The sequence below is a fragment of the Dermacentor variabilis genome, chromosome 9 (assembly GCF_050947875.1).
Source record: "Dermacentor variabilis isolate Ectoservices chromosome 9, ASM5094787v1, whole genome shotgun sequence".
Lineage (NCBI taxonomy): Eukaryota > Metazoa > Arthropoda > Arachnida > Ixodida > Ixodidae > Dermacentor > Dermacentor variabilis.
Genome location: NC_134576.1, coordinates 13,061,089 through 13,084,061, shown reverse-complemented (window position 1 = coordinate 13,084,061; position 22,973 = coordinate 13,061,089). Strand labels below are relative to the sequence as shown.

Here is a 22,973-nt window from a genome sequence, read left to right as displayed (position 1 = left end):
AATGAGACCCGAGCGAGACAGGTTTTTACGCAACTTTGTGGAACAACCCAAAACTTCTTTTCCGCTTCGCATAAGCTTGTGCAATAATTCTGGGAAATTAACTAATGCGTCAGTGTAACCGCACATGCAAGTTCACAGGCTTGTGTGCCACATCTTACCAAATAAAACAAAACGGATACGCAGCCATTCCTGCGGATGGTATGATTTTCATCAGCGGCCGATATTGAGGAGGCGGGTAGGGCGTTGCTGGTGCCGCGTCGTAGCGGCACAATTATAACAATTGGCCACGTCGACTTTAATACCGGTGTCGGTGCTATCAGCATTGCCGGATTGAGAGAAGCACGATTGAATGCCGCGCAAGAGAAAAGTACAGTGCACACCACCGATGCGAAACTGGCAAACAATTTTAAAGGGCGGCGACGGAGAGCGCTTCTGTTGCGACTTCAGAACTCTTGGCCGTCGAGACCGAATGTTTCAGTTGCGACGTCAGAATTGCTGCCGTAACGTCAGAGTCGCTGTCATGATAGAAAGCTATTGTTCCGACTTCAGAACTCCTGTTGTCTCGACAGAACGTTTCTGTTGCGACATCAGAGATCTTGGTCATCGCGACAGAATGCTTCTGTTGCGACATCAGAATTTCTGTCGTAACGTCAGGAATGTCTGTCAACTACGGAAACGTCAGGAACTTCTGTCGTACAACAGAAATTTCTCTAGTTGCGACATGAATTCCTGTTGTCTTTTTCAACTGGGGTACCTTGTGGATTCTATCGCTGACGCAAGTAAATCACAAAGCTAATGAAGAAACACCGAATAAAACCGCGCATAAGCAGCCGCGTCTATTCCCTGGAATGCACGGTAGCACTTGGCTGCGAACACATTGTACACCGCCGCACATTTCTTGCACCCACCACATAGGACACATTCACGTGGCAGAGACATGCGGTTTTTTCGAGGAATATTCGTGGGCCGCAAGATAAATACAGAAGGCATGGACGACAGGAGCGCAATACGCACACATTCACCACAGCAACACGAAAGCAATGCGGATGACACGGTTGTTACCCACGCCACACGAGCGATTAATCCTCGTAGATTTGATGCTTTCTGACTGAATAAGTTACAACGCGCACGGAAACATCGCACACTGGACGTGTACCTCCGAGATCATGTCAACAATTCTAATGCTACAGTAGAGGGTGACGACATCAACAAGTCCTTCAAAACGAAGTGACGGCGCAGGTAGCACGGGCCAATGCACGGGCAGTAGCGCAAGGCGTCGTGGGTAGGCATGCATGGGCTTCAAAACAGCTGAAAGTAGGCGGCACACTTTCCAGAAGGGAGCAATGGGAGACTTGGCTCGCCAGCGTCGACCAGGCACGGCGGACCGCACAAGCCAGTGGAGTTCTGGGCTAGGGGCTCCACCCCCTCGCTTTCCACACCTATTTTTTTTTCCTTTTTTACTAAACCTTCTTTTATATATTTGTTCAAATCACATCCCGGAGAAGGCTTCGTAAGAATGGCATACGCGAATCTCGAAGGCCAGCTTTTTACTGCCCGCATGCGGCGGAAGCTATCGGAAATCGAATAAACGTCATAGAATTTCTTTCTGCGCTAAAGTACAGCGCACAATATAAACAGTGCGATGGTTGTTTATGTATTGGAACCTCTATATGTAGTTGGGCGCAACAAGGCACAGAGCGAGTGTGTGCTGGTTATTATTTTAGTCATCGCGAAGGCCAAACAAACTCCCAATTTCACAGGTGGCGCAACCCACCGCCCCGTTTCTAATAGGTTGCTCATAGTATCCATCCACCAATCTTGTTCCCTTGTTTACATGTGCTGTCGGTCGTAGTGTTTTTTTGATCGTGTTTTTGCGTTTGCTGTAATGAATTGTGACAGTTCGCGTGCACAAAAGTGCCAGAAGATAGCTTGTGTCTCGCTGCAAACTTGCGGTATGCGTGGTGCGCCAGGCAAACGTGGACCAACGATTTTCATGCCATGGAGTGCGTTCCTTTTGTCCCTGGTTGTTGTGGAGAGTTCGGTGGACGCCGCAAAGAAATGATGCGCATTATTAGCGTTCCGCAGGTCGTCCACTACGCAACGGCATGTATGCGGGAATAACTTTGCAGCTCTGGCAACTTGGAGGGCGCTTTTCGACCGCATCGTACCATTTGAAAGGTGAGTACACGCATGCTGTGCTTGCTTCTCGTGTGTGCATAGAGTGCCTTGCGAGCATAGGAAATCCAACTCCCACGACGACATTGACTGTGCCGATGCTTGCTGAGCGTTGGTTCACATAATTTGCTTGCGCAAGTTTATTGGCTTAATGCTAAATTGAAAATCTTGGTGAGCGTTTCCTTCTGGTGAGAGGGATTAGGTTCGGCAACAATCCTTATTTGCGCGAGCTGCCACTTTTCTGCTGAAGTTGGATAATAAAGACTCATCTGCCTCTTTACCTTTTCTTACTGCAATGACGTTTCCTCTCTTCCTTATGCTTCGAGGTTGTAAATAATCTCTGTTTACGCGGTTGTTGGTTTGCGAGCAGTTATTGGGAAAAAGTATAAACACCATGCAAGTGATCCTGCGCGCGACAGCGACGCGATGTAGATGGCTGTCGCGCTCGCTCGTTCCCTACAAGTCGTACCCCATGCGAGCGGTCTTGCGCGCGACAGCGACGCGATGTAGGTTGCTGTCGCGCTCACTCATTCCCTACAAGTCGTACCCCATGCGAGCGATCTTGCGCGGGACAGAGACGCGATGTAGATGGCTGTCGCGCTAGGTCGTTCCGTACAAATCGTACCCTATGCGAGCGACGACATTGAGAGCCGTCTCTCCGGTGTTGGCGGTATGAGGGCAGCAAATACGCTCCAAAAGTGTGCTTTAATAATTTAGGTTGCTATGTTTTACTCAAAGGAGCAGCGTAAAACATTTCTTTAAAGTCTTGCAGTAGATTCTTAACCTTGCACGTATCAAAATAGTCGTTTGCTTGTTCCGTGCAACAAGCGGTAGTACTCGACTGATGTACATCCAGTTCCGGCTTCGCGCTATTGTCTGTTCGCTCAGAGCACTTCTGGGCGACGAGCGACGAATTCTAGATTTCCAGAACCGGGCGACAAGAACGAGCGATATGTTCGCGCGACGGCCCGTTTTCTCGCTCAAAGCCGTCGCGCGTCGTCGCCGCGGGCAAAATCTCCCTCATAGGCTTCGGGCAAAAATTTTAAGCAAAACGGCTTGCTACTACTACAGCTTACGTTTTGAGACAAGGTGTTTTGACATAACTTTGACATAAGTAGACATGATAAGACAAAGTTGCTTTAACTAAGTGATAGAAAAAAATGAATTGTTACGTAAACAAACATTTCTTTGCAATGTACTGTTGCTGTATGTCTTAAAAATTTTATTGTCATGAAAAGGTCCCTATTATCACAGCATTCACCAGTAACTTCGACCTTGTGCTCTGTTCCCACCCAGCAGAGGTGCAAACATTGTTTTTGATACTTTTTAGGTGCTCCTTGCATGTGTTCACAATGTGACTTCTTTAAAGTGCCACTGCTATAAGTTAACACAGAACCTATCTTGCAGTGGCAAGGCCGTGGCCAACAACAGTGTCCACTTCAGGGAGGAGCTATGGCTGCAGCAGCACTGTGTGTAATCGGATGGTCTGGTCAGGTATGACTGAAGTGTATGTGTTTGCAAAAGTAGGATCTCGGTATCATTCGTCAATAAGTTTATGGACATATTACTCAGCAGTGCTTACTAAATAGGCTAAATATCTGCTCAACTTTATTCAACTTGCTGCTTATTTTTGTTTGTAGACATTGTGTACACATTACCTTGTTCACTTTAAAACTAGACCTAACATGTCTTGAGGTTTATTTTTTCTTGCATCAATCACTTGGCCTGCGCGTTACATTTTATTTTGCTTAGTACACATTATATCTACCTTTTGTTATTTTGTTTTATCGATTTGAAACTTTCCTTTGTTATACCTTTTATATCCACTTTTTTTTTCGTTTAGGCTACACGCTTGTGCAGTTTCTGCACACGTATGGATTAAAAGTGTAATGGGCCAAATATGTCACAGGTCTAAGCATGCAGCACGCTTACCATTGTTTAACATTGGTATTTACAATTATTGTGATGGTTAATTGCACGAACAAGACTAATTGAGAAAAGTGGGACAAGACAGTGCACTAGACTTCAACTTACAAGCTTTATTCAGAAAACACGAAATGAGGCCCACCATATGCTCAAAAATATCTGCAGACAGATGCATAAATAAATGTGCCACATGGGAGGAAACCAAATGGGCAACGAAGCCAATACTGCCCACAACAAGCCATTACAAAGCATTCAGCAGGTTCTTAAGGTACAACAAACAATCCTTTATCAGTGAGTTCCAGTAAAGGAGTGCTTACACATTCATCAGCAGCCTTTGAAATGCCAAACACCAAATGTTTCCTTATCTAACTGCCTGGCAAACCGTCTGAGCAATTGCTTGTTTTGAAAACACAGGTAGCATTTACAAGCACATCTTCACCAGTGGTCAGCCAAATGGGCAGCGCCTGCTAGAGCGTTTACAGCGTTCTGCTGCTCCCTAAGCCTCTCATTCAAGAACCTGCCCTTTTGTCCAATACAGTACTTTCTACAGGGAAGTGAAATCTTGTATACCACCCCCACATTGCAGTTAAAAAAATGGGTGACATGCTCCTTAGTGCATGTACCCTGATTCCCAGCGTTGCTTACCAACCTGCACATTCTTGCGAGCTCTAGTGGCGCTGAAGAAAACACCTACGCTGCACTAGTTTGCCACTTTGTTTAGGTGGTGGGACACCCTATGTACATATGGCACAGCCACAGGGCGCCCACTGGGACGTGCGTTATTGCACCGAGCAGCTGCCAGATCTGTTTTTACCTCTTTAATGAGGCTCCCAGTAATTGACACTAAGGTTTATCGAGATACCCGGCCCTAAATAAATGGCTCGCTTGTTGCTGAGCGCTGCAGGAAACCCGGTGCACAAGATTTAACCAGAACAGCTCTCGGGCAGCTAGGAGCTATGCAGCTTTTTACATGGAGTATGCCAAACGGTAGTCGAGCAAGAGCTTCTTTTTCCTTAGAGTGTATATATAATAAAGGAAAGTATGATTTAAAATTACACTAGAATATCGAATGATTGCAGGCGATCATCTTCTGGCAACTCATGTGTGAACTTGGGTCCTACTGAACACTGTTCGAAAACACCCACAATGTTTTAACAGCAAAGCCAGCACAACAAGAAAGTCATTGGCACTACCACATTGCCCACTGGACGTGCAGTAACGCATGTCGCAGTGGTAGCTGTGCAGCTCTGCCATACATACACAGGGTGTCCCACCGCCTAGAAGAAAGGCGGCGAACAAGTTTGGTGTAGGCATTTCTTCAGCACCGCTAACGCTCACAAGAATATGCAAATTAGTAAACATTGCCGCGCGTCAAGGTACATGCACTAAGGCGCATGTCACCCGGTTTGTTAACTGAAATGTAGTGGTGGTAAACTACATTGCACTTCCCTGTGGAAAGTGGTATATTGAACAAACAGGTGCCTGAATGAGTGGCTTGGGGAGTACCGGAACACTGTAGATGCTCTCACAGGCGCTGGCTACTTGGCTGATCACTGCTGAAGTACCCATAAATGCTCCCCATGTTTTTATAACACACAAGTGCTCAGCCAGTTTGCCAGGCAGTTATATAGGAAAATGTTTGAGGTGTTTTGCATTTCGAAAGCTGCTGATGAATGCATAAGCACTCCATCACTGGTACTAGCTGATAAATAAGTGTTGTGTCTTCAGAAGAATCTGGTGAATGCTTTGTAATGGCTTCTTGTGGATGCTTATCAGCTTCTGTGTGCATTTGGTTATCCCTTATGTGGCACATTCGTTTATGCATCTCATCATCATCATCATCATCAGCCTGGTTACGCCCACTGCAGGGCAAAGGCCTCTCCCATACTTCTCCAACAACCCCGGTCATGTACTAATTGTGGCCATGCCGTCCCTGCAAACTTCTTAATCTCATCCGCCCACCTAACTTTCTGCCGCCCCCTGCTACGCTTCCCTTCCCTTGGGATCCAGTCCGTAACCCTTAATGACCATCGGTTATCTTCCCTCCTCATTACATGTCCTGCCCATGCCCATTTCTTTTTCTTGATTTCAACTAAGATGTCATTAACTCGCGTTTGTTCCCTCACCCAATCTGCTCTTTTCTTATCCCTTAACGTTACACCTATCATTCTTCTTTCCATAGCTCGTTGTGTCGTCCTCAATTTGAGTAGAACCCTTTTCGTAAGCCTCCAGGTTTCTGCCCCGTAGGTGAGTACTGGTAAGACACAGCTATTATATACTTTTCTCTTGAGGGATAACGGCAACCTGCTGTTCATGATTTGGGAATGCCTGCCAAACGCACTCCAGCCCATTCTTATTCTTCTGATTATTTCCGTCTCATGATCCGGATCCGCCGTCACTACCTGCCCTAAGTAGATGTATTCCCTTACGACTTCCAGTGCCTCGCTGCCTATTGTAAATTGCTGTTCTCTCCCGAGACTGTTAAGCATTACTTTAGTTTTCTGCATATTAATTTTTAGACCCACTCTTCTGCTTTGCCTCTCCAGGTCAGTGAGCATGTATTGCAATTGGTCCCCTGAGTTACTAAGTAAGGCAATATCATCAGCGAATCGCAAGTTACTAAGGTATTCTCCATTAACTTTTATCCCCAGTTCTTCCCAATCCAGGTCTCTGAATACCTCCTGTAAACACGCTGTGAATAGCATTGGAGATATTGTATCTCCCTGCCTGACGCCTTTCTTTATTGAGATTTTGTTGCTTGCTTTATGGAGGACTACGGTGGCTGTGGAGCCGCTATAGATATCTTCCAGTATTTTTACATATGGCTCATCTACATCCTGATTCCGTAGTGCCTCCATGACTGCTGAGGTTTCGACTGAATCAAACGCTTTCTCGTAATCAATGAAAGCTATATATAAGGGTTGGTTATATTCTGCACATTTCTCTATCACCTGATCGATAGTATGAATATGGTCTATTGTTGAGTAGCCTTTACGGAATCCTGCCTGGTCCTTTGGTTGACAGAAGTCTAAGGTGTTCCTGATTCTATTTGCAATTACCTTAGTAAATACTTTGTATGCAACGGACAGTAAGCTGATCGGTCTATAATTTTTCAAGTCCTTGGCGTCCCCTTTCTTATGGATTAGGATAATGTTAGCGTTCTTCCAAGATTCCGGTACGCTCGAGGTCCACCATCCTTCAACAAATCTGCTGTTACCTGATCCTCCCCAGCTGCCTTCCCCCTTTGCATATCTCCTAAGGCTTTCTTTACTTCTTCCGGCGTTACCTTCGGGATTTCGAATTCCTCTAGACTATTTTCTCTTCCATCTGTCTGCACATTAACTGAGCATGCGGTGGCCTGTTTGCATGTTTCTTCTGAATAAAGCTTGTCAGTTGAAGTCTACCGCTTTGAATAGTCCGACCTTTATTCCGTTCGCCTTGTTTGTGCTAGTAACTATGTCACAGGAGCTGTGTCAGCGCCAACTAGCCCAACCTTCTGCATTAATTTCACAATTATTTCTCAAGTTCCCAGTACAATGAACACGAGCTTGAATTTCTTTAAATAGTACATGAAGGCCAGTATTCACTGTGCTGTAAGTACTACAGCAGTGAGGAGTTTTCTAGTAAGCTTGCTTTCTTTCTCTAAATATTTTTATTTTTGACGCAGTAGTTCTGCGGAAACCCGCAAGGTGGAGAGAAGCAATGAATAAAGGGAAAATGAGACATCCACCCGATTTGTAGCAATTGCTACAAAGGAAACCCATACGGGTTCCTCGAAAGAAAAGCCTCATAGTTGAAGAAAAATTCGTCCTGGTCCGGGAATCGAACCCGGGACCACCGCCTTTCCGGGGCAGCCGCTCTACCATCTGAGCTAACCAGGCGGCTAGCAGATGGTAGGGCGAAGTCGAATTTGTCGACAACACGAAGCAAAGGCAAGAGTTTGACGTAGTAGTTCTGCGGAAACCCGCAAGGTGGAGAGAAGCAATGAATAAAGGGAAAATGAGACATCCACCCTATTTGTAGCAATTGCTACAAAGGAAACCCATACGGGTTCCTCGAAAGAAAAGCCTCATAGTTGAAGAAACATTCGTCCTGGTCCGGGACTCGAACCCGGGACCACCGCCTTTCCGGGGCAGCCGCTCTACCATCTGAGCTAACCAGGCGGCTAGCAGATGGTAGGGCGAAGTCGAATTTGTCGACAACACGAAGCAAAGGCAAGAGTTTGACGTAGTAGTTCTGCGGAAACCCGCAAGGTGGAGAGAAGCAATGAATACAGGGAAAATGAGACATCCACCCGATTTGTAGCAATTGCTACAAAGGAAACCCATACGGGTTCCTCGAAAGAAAAGCCTCATAGTTGAAGAAAAATTCGTCCTGGTCCAGGACTCGAAGCCGGGACCACCGCCTTTCCGGGGCAGCCGCTCTACCATCTGAGCTAACCAGGCGGCTAGCAGATGGTAGGGCGAAGTCGAATTTGTCGACAACACGAAGCAAAAGCAAGAGTTTGACGTAGTAGTTCTGCGGAAACCCGCATGGTGGAGAGAAGCAATGAATAAAGGGAAAATGAGACATCCACCCGATTTGTAGCAATTGCTACAAAGGAAACCCATCCGGGTTCCTCGAAAGAAAAGCCTCATAGTTGAAGAAAAATTCGTCCTGGTCCGGGACTCGAACCCGGGACCACCGCCTTTCCGGGTCAGCCGCTCTACCATCTGAGCTAACCAGGCGGCTAGCAGATGGTAGGGCGAAGTCGAATTTGTCGACAACACGAAGCAAAGGCAAGAGTTTGACGTAGTAGTTCTGCGGAAACCCGCAAGGTGGAGAGAAGCAATAAATAAAGGGAAAATGAGACATCCACCCGATTTGTAGCAATTGCTACAAAGGAAACCCATACGGGTTCCTCGAAAGAAAAGCCTCATAGTTGAAGAAAAATTCGTCCTGGTCCGGGACTCGAACCCGGGACCACCGCCTTTCCGGGGCAGCCGCTCTACCATCTGAGCTAACCAGGCGGCTAGCAGATGGTAGGGCGAAGTCGAATTTGTCGACAACACGAAGCAAAGGCAAGAGTTTGACGTAGTAGTTCTGCGGAAACCCGCAAGGTGGAGAGAAGCAATGAATAAAGGGAAAATGAGACATCCACCCGATTTGTAGCAATTGCTACAAAGGAAACCCATACGGGTTCCTCGAAAGAAAAGCCTCATAGTTGAAGAAAAATTCGTTCTGGACCGGGACTCGAACCCGGGACCACCGCCTTTCCGGGGCAGCCGCTCTACCATCTGAGCTAACCAGGCGGCTAGCAGATGGTAGGGCGAAGTCGAATTTGTCGACAACACGAAGCAAAGGCAAGAGTTTGATGTAGTAGTTCTGCGGAAACCCGCAAAGTGGAGAGAAGCAATGAATAAAGGGAAAATGAGACATCCACCCGATTTGTAGCAATTGCTACAAAGGAAACCCATACGGGTTCCTCGAAAGAAAAGCCTCATAGTTGAAGAAAAATTCGTCCTGGTCCGGGACTCGAACCCGGGACCACCGCCTTTCCGGGGCAGCCGCTCTACCATCTGAGCTAACCAGGCGGCTAGCAGATAGTAGGGCGAAGTCGAATTTGTCGACAACACGAAGCAAAGGCAAGAGTTTGACGTAGTAGTTCTGCGGAAACCCGCAAGGTGGAGAGAAGCAATGAATAAAGGGAGAATGAGCCATCCACCCGATTTGTAGCCCGGACCAGCACGAATTTTTCTTCAACTATGAGGCTTTCTTTCGAGGAACCCTTATGGGTTTCCTGTGTAGCAATTGCTACAAATCGGGTGGATGTCTCATTTTCCCTTTATTCATTGCTTCTCTCCACCTTGCGGGTTTCCGCAATACTACTACGTCGAACTCTTGCCTTTGCTTCGTGTTGTGGACAAATTCGACTTCGCCCTACCATCTGCTAGCCGCCTGGTTAGCTCAGATGGTAGAGCGGCTGACCCGGAAAGGCGGTGGTCCCGGGTTCGAGTCCCGGACCAGGACGAATTTTTCTTCAACTATGAGGCTTTCTTTCGAGGAACCCTTATGGGTTTCCTGTGTAGCAATTGCTACAAATCGGGTGGATGTCTGATTTTCCCTTTATTCATTGCTTCTCTCCACCTTGCGGGTTTCCGCAGAACTACTACGTCAAACTCTTGCCTTTGCTTCGTGTTGTCGACAAATTCGACTTCGCCCTACCATCTGCTAGCCGCCTGGTTAGCTCAGATGGTAGAGCGGCTGTCCCGGAAAGGCGGTGGTCCCGGGTTCGAGTCCCGGACCAGGACGAATTTTTCTTCAACTATGAGGCTTTTCTTTCGAGGAACCCGTATGGGTTTCCTTTGTAGCAATTGCTACAAATCGGGTGGATGTCTCATTTTCCCTTTATTCATTGCTTCTCTCCACCTTGCGGGTTTCCGCAGAACTACTACGTCAAACTCTTGCCTTTGCTTCGTGTTGTCGACAAATTCGACTTCGCCCTACCATCTGCTAGCCGCCTGGTTAGCTCAGATGGTAGAGCGGCTGCCCCGGAAAGGCGGTGGTCCCGGGTTCGAGTCCCGGACCAGGACGAATTTTTCTTCAACTATGAGGCTTTTCTTTCGAGGAACCCGTATGGGTTTCTTTTGTAGCAATTGCTACAAATCGGGTGGATGACTCATTTTCCCTTTATTCATTGCTTCTCTCCACCTTGCGGGTTTCCGCAGAACTAATACGTCAAACTCTTGCCTTTGCTTCGTGTTGTCGACAAATTCGACTTCGCCCTACCATCTGCTAGCCGCCTGGTTAGCTCAGATGGTAGAGCGGCTGCCCCGGAATGGCGGTGGTCCCGGGTTCGAGTCCCGGACCAGGACGAATTTTTCTTCAACCATGAGGCTTTTCTTTCGAGAAACCCGTATGGGTTTCCTTTGTAGCAATTGCTACAAATCGGGTGGATGTCTCATTTTCCCTTTATTCATTGCTTCTCTCCAACTTGCGGGTTTCCGCAGAACTACTACGTCAAACTCTTGCCTTTGCTTCGTGTTGTGGACAAATTCGACTTCGCCCTACCATCTGCTAGCCGCCTGGTTAGCTCAGATGGTAGAGCGGCTGCCCCGGAAAGGCGGTGGTCCCGGGTTCGAGTCCCGGACCAGGACGAATTTTTCTTCAACTATGAGGCTTTCTTTCGAGGAACCCTTATGGGTTTCCTGTGTAGCAATTGCTACAAATCGGGTGGATGTCTCATTTTCCCTTTATTCATTGCTTCTCTCCACCTTGCGGGTTTCCGCAGAACTACTACGTCAAACTCTTGCCTTTGCTTCGTGTTGTGGACAAATTCGACTTCGCCCTACCATCTGCTAGCCGCCTGGTTAGCTCAGATGGTAGAGCGGCTGCCCCGGAAAGGCGGTGGTCCCGGGTTCGAGTCCCGGACCAGGACGAATTTTTCTTCAACTATGAGGCTTTCTTTCGAGGAACCCTTATGGGTTTCCTGTGTAGCAATTGCTACAAATCGGGTGGATGTCTCATTTTCCCTTTATTCATTGCTTCTCTCCACCTTGCGGGTTTCCGCAGAACTACTACGTCAAACTCTTGCCTTTGCTTCGTGTTGTCGACAAAGTCGACTTCGCCCTACCATCTGCTAGCCGCCTGGTTAGCTCAGATGGTAGAGTGGCTGCCCCGGAAAGGCGGTGGTCCCGGGTTCGAGTCCCGGACCAGGACGAATGTTTCTTCAACTATGAGGCTTTTCTTTCGAGGAACCCGTATGGGTTTCCTTTGTAGCAATTGCTACAAATCGGGTGGATGTCTCATTTTCCCTTTATTCATTGCTTCTCTCCACCTTGCGGGTTTCCGCAGAACTACTACGTCAAACTCTTGCCTTTGCTTCGTGTTGTCGACAAATTCGACTTCGCCCTACCATCTGCTAGCCGCCTGGTTAGCTCAGATGGTAGAGCGGCTGCCCCGGAAAGGCGGTGTCCCGGGTTCGAGTCCCGGACCAGGACGAATTTTTCTTCATCCATGAGGCTTTTCTTTCGAGGAACCCGTATGGGTTTCCTTTGTAGCAATTGCTACAAATCGGGTGGATGTCTCATTTTCCCTTTATTCATTGCTTCTCTCCACCTTGCGGGTTTCCGCAGAACTACTACGTCAAACTCTTGCCTTTGCTTCGTGTTGTCGACAAATTCGACTTCGCCCTACCATCTGCTAGCCGCCTGGTTAGCTCAGATGGTAGAGCGGCTGCCCCGGAAAGGCGGTGTCCCGGGTTCGAGTCCCGGACCAGGACGAATTTTTCTTCACCTATGAGGCTTTTCTTTCCAGGAACCCGTATGGGTTTCCTTTGTAGCAATTGCTACAAATCGGGTGGATGTCTCATTTTCCCTTTATTCATTGCTTCTCTCCACCTTGCGGGTTTCCGCAGAACTACTACGTCAAACTCTGCCTTTGCTTCGTGTTGTCGACAAATTCGACTTCGCCCTACCATCTGCTAGCCGCCTGGTTAGCTCAGATGGTAGAGCGGCTGCCCCGGAAAGGCGGTGGTCCCGGGTTCGAGTCCCGGACCAGCACGAATTTTTCTTCAACTATGAGGCTTTTCTTTCGAGGAATCCGTATGGGTTTCCTTTGAAGCAATTGCTACAAATCGGGTGGATGTCTCATTTTCCCTTCATTCATTGCTTCTCTCCACCTTGCGGGTTTCCGCAGAACTACTACGTCAAACTCTTGCCTTTGCTTCGTGTTGTCGACAAATTCGACTTCGCCCTACCATCTGCTAGCCGCCTGGTTAGCTCAGATGGTAGAGCGGCTGCCCCGGAAAGGCGGTGGTCCCGGGTTCGAGTCCCGGACCAGTACGAATTTTTCTTCAACCATGAGGCTTTTCTTTCGAGGAACCCGTATGGGTTTCCTTTGTAGCAATTGCTACAAATCGGGTGGATGTCTCATTTTCCCTTTATTCATTGCTTCTCTCCACCTTGCGGGTTTCCGCAGAACTACTACGTCAAACTCTTGCCTTTGCTTCGTGTTGTCGACAAATTCGTCTTCGCCCTACCATCTGCTAGCCGCCTGGTTAGCTCAGATGGTAGAGCGGCTGCCCCGGAAAGGCGGTGGTCCCGGGTTCGAGTCCCGGACCAGGACGAATTTTTCTTCAACTTTGAGGCTTTTCTTTCGAGGAACCCGTATGGGTTTCCAATGTAGCAATTGCTACAAATCGGGTAGATGTCTCATTTTCCCTTTATTCATTGCTTCTCTCCACCTTGCGGGTTTCCGCAGAACTACTACGTCAAACTCTTGCCTTTGCTTCGTGTTGTCGACAAATTCGACTTCGCCCTACCATCTGCTAGCCGCCTGGTTAGCTCAGATGGTAGAGCGGCTGCCCCGGAAAGGCGGTGTCCCAGGTTCGAGTCCCGGACCAGGACGAATTTTTCTTCATCTATGAGGCTTTTCTTTCGAGGAACCCGTATGGGTTTCCTTTGTAGCAATTGCTACAAATCGGGTGGATGTCTCATTTTCCCTTTATTCATTGCTTCTCTCCACCTTGCGGGTTTCCGCAGAACTACTACGTCAAACTCTTGCCTTTGCTTCGTGTTGTCGACAAATTCGACTTCGCCCTACCATCTGCTAGCCGCCTGGTTAGCTCAGATGGTAGAGCGGCTGCCCCGGAAAGGCGGTGGTCCCGGGTTCGAGTCCCGGACCCGGACGAATTTTTCTTCAACTATGAGGCTTTTCTTTCGAGGAACCCGTATGGGTTTCCTTTGTAGCAATTGCTACAAATCGGGTAGATGTCTCATTTTCCCTTTATTCATATTTTTATATTCTTCTTAAGCTATATTCATTCATGCAAGTAGGCATTGTGGCAGAGTCTGTGTCCAGTTGCATCCTTTTTGACTTTCTGTCTATACTGCATAGACCACATAGTTGGTACATAGTTCAGTCTATTGATGCACTATCATTAAATAAGCATGCAATTTTGCACATGCAAGATTGCCTGCTCGCTGTTGCTAAAGCATTTGCTGGTTATTGCTATGTTGCTCATCAAGTGAACTTGATTTCAACAGCACCACACAGAACATCTGCTTGGCAGTGGTGTAATTTTAATAGTGATTATCAGCCAACAAGCTCTAACTCTACAGCTGTCCAGAAATAATTCTATTACTTTGGGTCTCTCCACATATTTGGTCAGCACAGTGGGCAGTTTTCTATTTATTCTGCTTGGTGCTGTTCAGGTGAGAATATTTTCAACCAGCAAGTACAAACTGTAATGCTGTCAAAAGCCTTTGATTACTGGCAAAGGAATTGAAAGCATTGTACGTAATCCAAAAAGTAGTTTTCACAAAATACCAGTGTCAAGAACAAGCATCATATGCACTGCAACTCATGGTTTTATGTTGGTATGCAGGTATCTCAAGCTAAGGGTGCTTGTGCATGTATTTTCCACATATTAGCTAATGCTTTAGCCATATGAAACTGCCTATGTTGTGGCTGCTGAAGTCAAATTTGTGGTTGATGAACCTGCTTCTTTTTGCTGTGCACTTACATTTCTGTTGTGTCTTAAGGTTTGTAGCCATGTGACAACTGATGTATTGCAGCAGTGTCAAAGGTAGCTTGCACCCATTATTGCTACAGTGTGCCAACAGACACCTGTCGCCGTATTTGTGCCTTTTCTGAGAACCAGCTGTATCCTCTAGGTGAAATTTGTAGTGTCGTTTTGAGTTTGCCAGTCATTTCATATAACTCTTGAGAACAAATTTTACACAGTGAAGGAAGGGAAACCATACAACATGACCAGTGATGACTAAATATTTTGATAGAAGGAATAAAAATAACACTGAATGTATGCTTATATTGTGCACAAGTTCCTTCAGAAAGAAAATGTGAGTTGTCATACAAAGGCAAAAAATCACAATAAACAGTGTTTGCGTAAAAAAAGGTGAATAGTCAAAGACTAATTTCTATCCCCTGTCATCTAGAAAGGACGCCTTTTTTCATGCATTCATAATGGGGGCTTGCTCACACGTCTTATCTTGTGGTATGCCTCTCTGATTTCACTTGTCAATTTTTCACCGTGGGTGGAAACAGATAAACTAATGTAATCGGGCCTAAAGCCCCATCGCGGCAATGCACGGCCAAGTCGGACGAGCATGCTGGTCTTCTCAGTAAAATGTGGTGATTTCTTTGGTACATATTTACTTCCTGGCCTGTCAGCTTCCTAACATTGGAATGCAGTACACTGCCCCTAACACGCACTAGACATATTTGGTGGTATGTTTAACCAAGCGAACCTCGCTTGCCTGCTCGCTTTTCTCAGTTCCCTTGTGGACTGTGCTGCATACCTGCCTACTTTATTTTTTCGCTGGAAATATGTGTGCATTGCATTCCACAAGCGCATTGAGAAAGACATCCAGGCAAGGGAGATTTGTATAAATTACCACTAAATATGTGTTGTGTCCGTCATTAGTAGTGTAGCCTATGCCTCTGTTCATGTGTATGTTTAGTCAAATGTACAGGGTCGTCAACTCTTGGCACGAACACGACTCAGCGTGACCACGCGCCGCGGAGTGCCAGCGTGCATGGCGCAGGGGGGATGTGGAGCTTCGTGTCATCTGCTATAGTGCGGGAGCACGCCATGCTTTAGCGGATGACACACGACATGAAGTCCCACCTCTAAGCCCCTGTGCGCCTGCGCCGCTTAGCTCCGTTGCACAGCCATGCCATGCGCGCTGGCAATCCGCGGAGTTCGGCCACTCTGCACCATCTTCATACTAAGAATGGACGGTCTTGTACATGTGGCAGACTGGCCGGTGCATCAGCATGTGCCCAGGAGAGCACCATTATCCACTCAAGGGACAAGCATGCTCGTCCCACTTGACAATGCATTGACACAACTGGTGATGCACGCCAGATTTAGATTGTTCATCTGTTTTGTTTACTTAAGGCAACCGATTGATCGACAATATCACTGAGGCATACCATTTAAAAAAAGAGGGACATCTGTCAGCCAGTGCTCATTATGATTGCATTAAAAAGAGGAATACTCTCTAAATGACGCGGAATAGTGATCACTCCCTGCTTATTTGTTCTATTTTTATGCATGTACTGTTTATCATGATTTTGTACATTTGTATTGCAACTTGTGCCCTTTGTCTTAAAAGATCGCTTGTGCAGTGCAAGGGCACACACAGTTTAAATATTATCTTTAATATTTGCATCAAAATTAACGGTGAATTGGTAGCTTTTGTGTCTTGTTGTCTTCTTTCTTTCCCTTGTATGACTCAAAAGGTAAACATTAACGTACACCAACTTTCTTAATTACTTGCCCGTCAGTGTTGATAAACATGAAATGTTCTTTTGAGCCAGAATATTCTTACCATTTCTCATTTCCGGTCAGCATAGTGCTACTCCTTTGGCTATTTACAAAGCGTGCTAATATGTACTTCTGATTAATGCAAAAGTTAGTTCTAGTTGGTGGTAGCTGAACTTGGACATCATGACAAGTGCGAGGGCACACACACACACAAAGAGACACAGACTGAACGGGCGCTAGACATCAACTGAAAGACCTAATGACAAAAAACAGCAACGCACATATTGCACAAAAACCTACAAAAAAGATGTAGAAGGTGCAATTGTCACTAAAGAGAATTCCACTGCCGCTGTACTAGCGCTGTACTGTTACAACAAACATTTCAAAGCTGGTCGCAGTAAAAGGAGTGTGCACACCGAGTTCTGAAGTTTGAAGTTGTGACGGGACTTGGTGCATTCGTCGCTGCAGTTTAGTCATGACGAAAATATAACTGCTGAGATGAGTGAGTGGTGCGAGTGGTTTTCAGAGACCACAAGGGAATTCACTTGTTTTCAACCATGCAAGGGTAATCATACTTTCAAGGCATGTCTCCAGTGTTCTTTAGAACAAGGCCATGTTGTGTGATGGTAGTGGCCTTTGGAGACTGGCGTGCGTAAGTCTCTAGGTAACTTGTGCTGGACTGTTCTCCGTGTGATACTGCAATCTTGGAGGCCTTGACGTCACTCGTTCTTGCATGGCGCCACCTTCTCTGCATGGCGGTGCGCCTATTTGAATCAATTGTTTCGCTTCCTCTGTTAATTTCATTATTGCAAGGTTAGACTGTACGAAATATGAGCGTTTGCTGCCCTTAAAATGGCAAAATTTTATTAGTTTAATCGTTTACACAAAAATGAATTTCTTGGTGAGGTTGGGTTTAACCCCATCTTTTTAAACTTGTTCGAGGGGCAGAAATTGGAAATTATAGAGTTGCATCAGAAATTGACGGACCTAAGTAACCTATATCATATTGTTTTATACAAGTGTGTTTTAGTGTTAAGAATACTGCTCAGAAAAAAAACACTTCATATCTATTGCAGGTGCAGATTGGTGTGGGATTTGTGATGCCACTCAACAAGTGGCATTACATACTCAAGTCTGCTTCCGACGGAAAGTGCACATTAGAGGTGGCATGGCACCTGTGGACACCAGTACAAGCAGGTGAAAGCAGCCTCACTGGTCAGGCCTGCCGGACAATGTGCCGCGCATCTGGGAAGCTTCCGGCAACACCGGAGAAAGTGGCTGCTTTGAAGAGTAAGTCAACAGTCACCTCATTTTAAGAACATAACTGCATATCTACAAGTTATCTGAATGAGTCAGCATTGCATGATGTATACAGAGTGACAAGAAATGCCAAAGCAAGAATGAGGCAAGTGCCTATATGTTTTTTTATTTTATTCAAAATACCCCCAAAGGCCCTCATTACGAGGGTATTACATGGGGGGGGGCAATCACAAGCACTGGTCATTAGTTAGTACATACGAAAAACAAGAGAGTGTAACAGAAGTAATAATACAGTGAAACATAGGTAATATACAAGATAATTAGGCAACAATTATTACAGAGAAAACATTAGTACATATTAGGAGAACATAAGGCAAACTGCAATGAAAAACATCAACAAACATCCAAAACACTGTACAAGTATCAAAAAAGAATAGTAATACGATTAGTCGACAAGTCGTGAGCGAATTAAATGTTGAAACTTAGTCAAGTCGGGTTCCGTGGCAATGACTGATGGTAAGGCGTTCCATTCAGTTATTGTGCGAGGTAAGAACGAATATGCATAATGGGATGACTGGCAGTTAATGCGTTTGACTTTGTATGGATGGTCACGGCGTGGAAAAATAACTGTTGGTGACTGAACGAAATCATCGTGAAGTGATGGATGGTGATAAAGCTTATGGAAAAGTGTTAAGCGAGAAATTTTACGGCGAAGTGCTAAGTTGCCCAAGTCAGCTTTATTCTTTAACGAGGTGACGCTGGTGTAACGTCAATAATCTGAAAATATAAAACGTGCATCACGGTTCTGCAAGGCTTCGATGTTACTGATGATATAAGTTTGTTCGGGATCCCAGATGGCAGACGCGTATTCTAGTTTAGGACGAATTAATGTTGTGTATGCTAGTTTTTTAACATGCATAGGGGCTTCTCTTAAGTTATGTTTATTAAGTCCGAGAGTACGATTTGAAGAGGCAAGGGTAAGATTAATATGATTATTCCATGATAAGTTTGACTGAAGATTGATGCCAAGGTACTTGTAAGTAGTTGCGAGTTCCACAGGGTTGTTATCAAGGGAATAGGTGGTTAGAATTCGTGGCCTATTGGTGAAAGACATGAGTTTAGTTTTGGAAATAGTTAATGGCATTAACCAATTAGAACACCATGTACTTATTGCGTCCAGATCAGTTTGTAGTAAGTGGCTATCAGTGTTACTTGTGACACATCGGTAAACTACACAATCGTCTGCAAATAGTCTGATTTTAGATGAGACGCTACTGGGTAAATCATTAATATAAATTAGAAAGAGTAAAGGTCCAAGTACGCTGCCCTGTGGAACTCCAGACGTAACATCAGCATAACATGAATTGGAATTGTTAACTGATGTAAACTGAATTCTAGATGAGAGAAAATCGGTGATCCATGCAATTATAGTAGGGTGAATGTTAAGCTGTGAAAGTTTAAGTAACAACCTGTGGTGCGGAACACGGTCAAATGCCTTAGAAAAATCTAGAAATATTGCGTCAACTTGGAACCCGGCGTCTATTAGTGCGTGTATGTCGTTAATAAATCCGGCAAGTTGTGTGTCGCATGAGTAGCCTTTGTTAAAACCGTGCTGATGCTTAAAAATAATGTTATGGTCTTCAAGGAAGTTGATGACTTGACTGTGTATGATATGTTCGAGTAATTTACAAATAGTGCTGGTTAAGGAGATGGGACGATAATTAAGGGGAGAAGCACGATCACCTGATTTGAAAATGGGTATTATTTTAGCAATGCGGCAGTCATTAGGAATACCACCAGTTGATAGTGACTGGGAAAATAGAGCTGTTAACATGGAACAAATACTATGCGACGTATTCTTTAAAATTTCATTGTTGAAACCTAGATGGTCGGCACTAGATGACATTTTAAGATTGGTTAGTAGAGATAAAACACCAGCCTCACTGATGTCTACCTCATGCATTGTGAATCCCACTGTCTGTAAAGTTGGCAATGAGTTAACGTTTTCATGGGTGAAAATTGATACAAACGTATCATTTAGAAGTTGAGCACAATCTGAATCGGGGATGGGAACACCAAAAGAATCTGTAAGAATGATGTCAGTGCGAATTGCAGGGTTCACTACACGCCAAAAGTGACGAGTATTCTTTTTTAGCATGGATGGTAAATCATGAGAAAAAAAGTTATTGCGAGTGGATTTTAGCAATGCCTTATAAGCCTTTTCACACGCTTTGTGTTTATCCTGGGCACTGGCTAGACCAGTCAGCTTAGCCTGCCTGTAAAGTCTTTTCTTTTTGTTATTAAGCCGCCGAAGCTTGTTTGTAAACCATGGAGAACTGCTTTTGCAGGAAATGGATAACACAGGAATGTAGGTGTCAATGAGTGAACTGAGGGTGGCCTCAAAGAGGACCCAGTTCTGTTCAATGGAACGTGAATGATAATCATGCAGAAATTGACCTGAAAATGTTGTTAATTCATTGTCAATTGCGTCGAAATTGGCTTTGCCGTAACACCTAATTTTCTTTTTGGTAATTATTTTTTTGCTCACGCAAAAGTTAATGCATCCAGTTATGATATCATGGTCAGCGATGCCTGCTTCATGAGTTATGTCGGATAATATTTCAGGATTATTAGTTAAAACTAAAAGAAGTTTCAGTGGATCGTGTTGGTTGACTAATAAGTTGTGTTAATGAAAAGTGAAGACAAGTGCGGAGAAAGGTATGTGCGGCCCCATCCGTGGCCGATACGGAGAGCGTCGACCAATATATATTTGGAAAATTGAAATCACCAAATATGATAATTGACGACCTCGGAAAATGCGCGCACACCTCGCTCAGCACTCGATGATACTCTTCGGAAAACGCGCCAGACATGTCGGGTGGACGGTAAAAAACGCCAATTATCACACCAAATGCTGCACCCTTCAAGGAAATCCAAATACATTCCAGAAAAGAATCGATAATGATGGGTGCGGCGATGAATTCTTCCTTTATCGCGATGAGCACACCGCCCCCTCTACGCTGTTGCCTATCACATCGAAAAAACTTGAAAGTGGATTCACTCGTAAAGATGTTGTTATCGTGTATGGCGTTGTTAAGCCAGGTCTCGGTAAGTAACACTAAAGAAGCCTGGAATGAATCGATGAGCGATGAGAGTGCAATACCATGAGCGATAATACTTGTAGCGTTGGTGTATAAAAAGAGAAGTTTGTTATCAGTGCTACAGTGCAATTTAACGGGTGAGCCAGTAGATGAAACTGAGCTTAATGAAACAAAGGAGGAGGAACGTCATTGATCCCTGCGCCGAGAAACAAGAACAGCCTGGCCTTCATTGGTGTTCCACTCGTAAACGTCATTGTTCAAGTGCAGTTTGTTGAAAACCAGACGCACTCGATCTCCGTCCTTCTTCATAGTTCGCGAGAACTGGAGAAGTTTCCGTCGCTTTTCACGAACTGCTTCCGAGTAATCTCGCGAGATGCTCAAGTTAGTGTTCTTCAATTTATGGCCGCGGCTCAGAACCAGTTCAACTTCCTTCTCATTGAAAAATTTGGCTATGATAGGCCGATTCTTCTCAGACGAAAAGCGGCCCACACGATGTGCTCTCGAAATTGACGTCACGGTAAGCCCAAGTTTTTGGTACAGAAATTACTTACGAGTCGTTCTGACTCTTCCCAAGTTTCAGACTTCGCCGAATCTGTTAAGCCATAAAAAAGAACGTTAGACCACCTAGAGCGATTTTCAAGGTCATCAATTTTTTCCTGTATGCCTACGAGACCGTTGTCACTGCTCGTGATGGACTGAGCACATGGGAGCGCTGCAACTTTCTGCTCTAGATCAAGGACACGCTTTGTCAGTTTTTCTAAGTCATTCTTTAACTCCACGTGCATTTGAAGCACCTTGTTCACAGATTCTTGAAGCACTGAATTACTAGCTTCAACACGCAAGATAGAGCCAGCCACAAGGTCTAGCTTTTCCTCTTGAGCCTTGGTCATAGGTCCAGGGTTTAGCTCGACATCACCATCCAGAACAAGCAGGCACAACAGATACGATGTACAAGCGCGAACACTTTTCAAAACATGGGGTGGCCACGACACCGCTAAAAGACAGACATCATCGTCACGATAGGAATAAGCGTCATAGTAGCTAACCTGTATAAACATCAGCGGTGAGCGCAGGATCCCAGTGGCGGTGCCGTGGCCTAGGGCGGCGTTGGAATGCGCACACTTTTGTACTGCCCGCTCAGCTGACTCAGTCCCACGTTGCCAGACGGAAAAATCTGCGGCATCCAGAAGTGGCGCAGCATCCAGGAGAGGTGAAGTGGCCAAAAACGGTATTGATAGGCCGCAGTCCGTTGACGAAAGTGCGCCGAGCCAGGGGGAGCTTGTATCGTTGTGCCATACACGCATGGGTGTCATCGGGACCGGCTGCATCGAAGAAACAGACCATGGCCGGCCCAGGGAAATCAGCAACAGGACCAGTATAAACATCAGCGGTGAGCGTAGGATCGCAGTGGCGGTGCCGTGGCCCAGGGTGGCGTTGGAATGCGCGCACTTTTGTACTGCCCGCTCAGCTGACTCAGTCCCACGTTGCCAGACGGAAAAATCTGCGGCGTCCAGAAGTGGCGGAGCATATCTTTTTGTATATCTTTTTGTTCTGCTGTATATTCACTGTGTCTCGGCGCACAATTTAAATGTCTCTGTGGGTATGAAAAGGAGCACAAGATAATTTCGGGATAGGGGTTTCCGGCGAAAACCGCCCACAAAGGTTCCCCCATAATCTGGTTGAATTAAAAACAATCAAGAAAGTCGGGTGGCTACACGAGCAGTTAATTTGACAGGACCTTGATAGCTTGCATTCACCTGCTGCTCATTGTCTTAACAGAAGTGAACATTTAAGCACCTCATTGTCTTTGAAATTTCTAATGTAGACTTGGCATGGGTTATTGTAGCTTTTCATGCTGCAGCTTTCATTTCACTTTTTGAAATAATGCTTCGCAAGAAAATGGGTTCCGACACAGCTTGGCAGATTGTATGGTCTAAAAGAAGCTTTTTAAACCACTGCCTTCCAAAGTGTTGACTGTGGTCACCTGATGTGCTGCTTTGCAATCTGCAGCGTTAACAGCCATGCAATTTCAAAACACTATTCTGATTATTGTAATGTAAAAGTTATAAACAGGGATAAAGTGCCTCAGAAAGGGTGGCCAATGTTTCTTTAGGAGGACCTATCGTCTGAAAGGCCGCCTCGTCATCCTCGGCATGTTAGTTTTAAAGTGTTAGTAGAGTGACGTCACATGCGGTTGTCGGGAGTGGCTGGTTGTAAAGGGAGAGACTTGAAGGAGAACG

The 22,973-nt window shown here is 45.8% G+C and overlaps 8 non-coding genes across 8 annotated transcripts; 4 read left to right on the top strand and 4 right to left on the bottom strand.

Annotated features, from left to right (window-relative positions):
- Positions 1–7,907: 7,907 nt before the first annotated feature.
- TRNAS-GGA (transfer RNA serine (anticodon GGA)) lies at positions 7,908–7,982 on the bottom strand. The gene has a single exon. It is a non-coding gene; the product is annotated as a tRNA-Ser (tRNA).
- Positions 7,983–8,189: 207 nt separating this feature from the next.
- Positions 8,190–8,264, bottom strand: TRNAS-GGA (transfer RNA serine (anticodon GGA)). Its single transcript has one exon. It is a non-coding gene; the product is annotated as a tRNA-Ser (tRNA).
- Positions 8,265–9,035: 771 nt separating this feature from the next.
- TRNAS-GGA (transfer RNA serine (anticodon GGA)) lies at positions 9,036–9,110 on the bottom strand. Its single transcript has one exon. It is a non-coding gene; the product is annotated as a tRNA-Ser (tRNA).
- A 489-nt stretch (positions 9,111–9,599) lies between these two features.
- On the bottom strand, positions 9,600–9,674 carry TRNAS-GGA (transfer RNA serine (anticodon GGA)). Its single transcript has one exon. It is a non-coding gene; the product is annotated as a tRNA-Ser (tRNA).
- Positions 9,675–10,599: 925 nt separating this feature from the next.
- TRNAS-GGA (transfer RNA serine (anticodon GGA)) lies at positions 10,600–10,674 on the top strand. The gene has a single exon. It is a non-coding gene; the product is annotated as a tRNA-Ser (tRNA).
- Positions 10,675–11,163: 489 nt separating this feature from the next.
- TRNAS-GGA (transfer RNA serine (anticodon GGA)) lies at positions 11,164–11,238 on the top strand. The gene has a single exon. It is a non-coding gene; the product is annotated as a tRNA-Ser (tRNA).
- A 206-nt stretch (positions 11,239–11,444) lies between these two features.
- Positions 11,445–11,519, top strand: TRNAS-GGA (transfer RNA serine (anticodon GGA)). Its single transcript has one exon. It is a non-coding gene; the product is annotated as a tRNA-Ser (tRNA).
- A 1,613-nt stretch (positions 11,520–13,132) lies between these two features.
- TRNAS-GGA (transfer RNA serine (anticodon GGA)) lies at positions 13,133–13,207 on the top strand. The gene has a single exon. It is a non-coding gene; the product is annotated as a tRNA-Ser (tRNA).
- Positions 13,208–22,973: the final 9,766 nt, after the last annotated feature.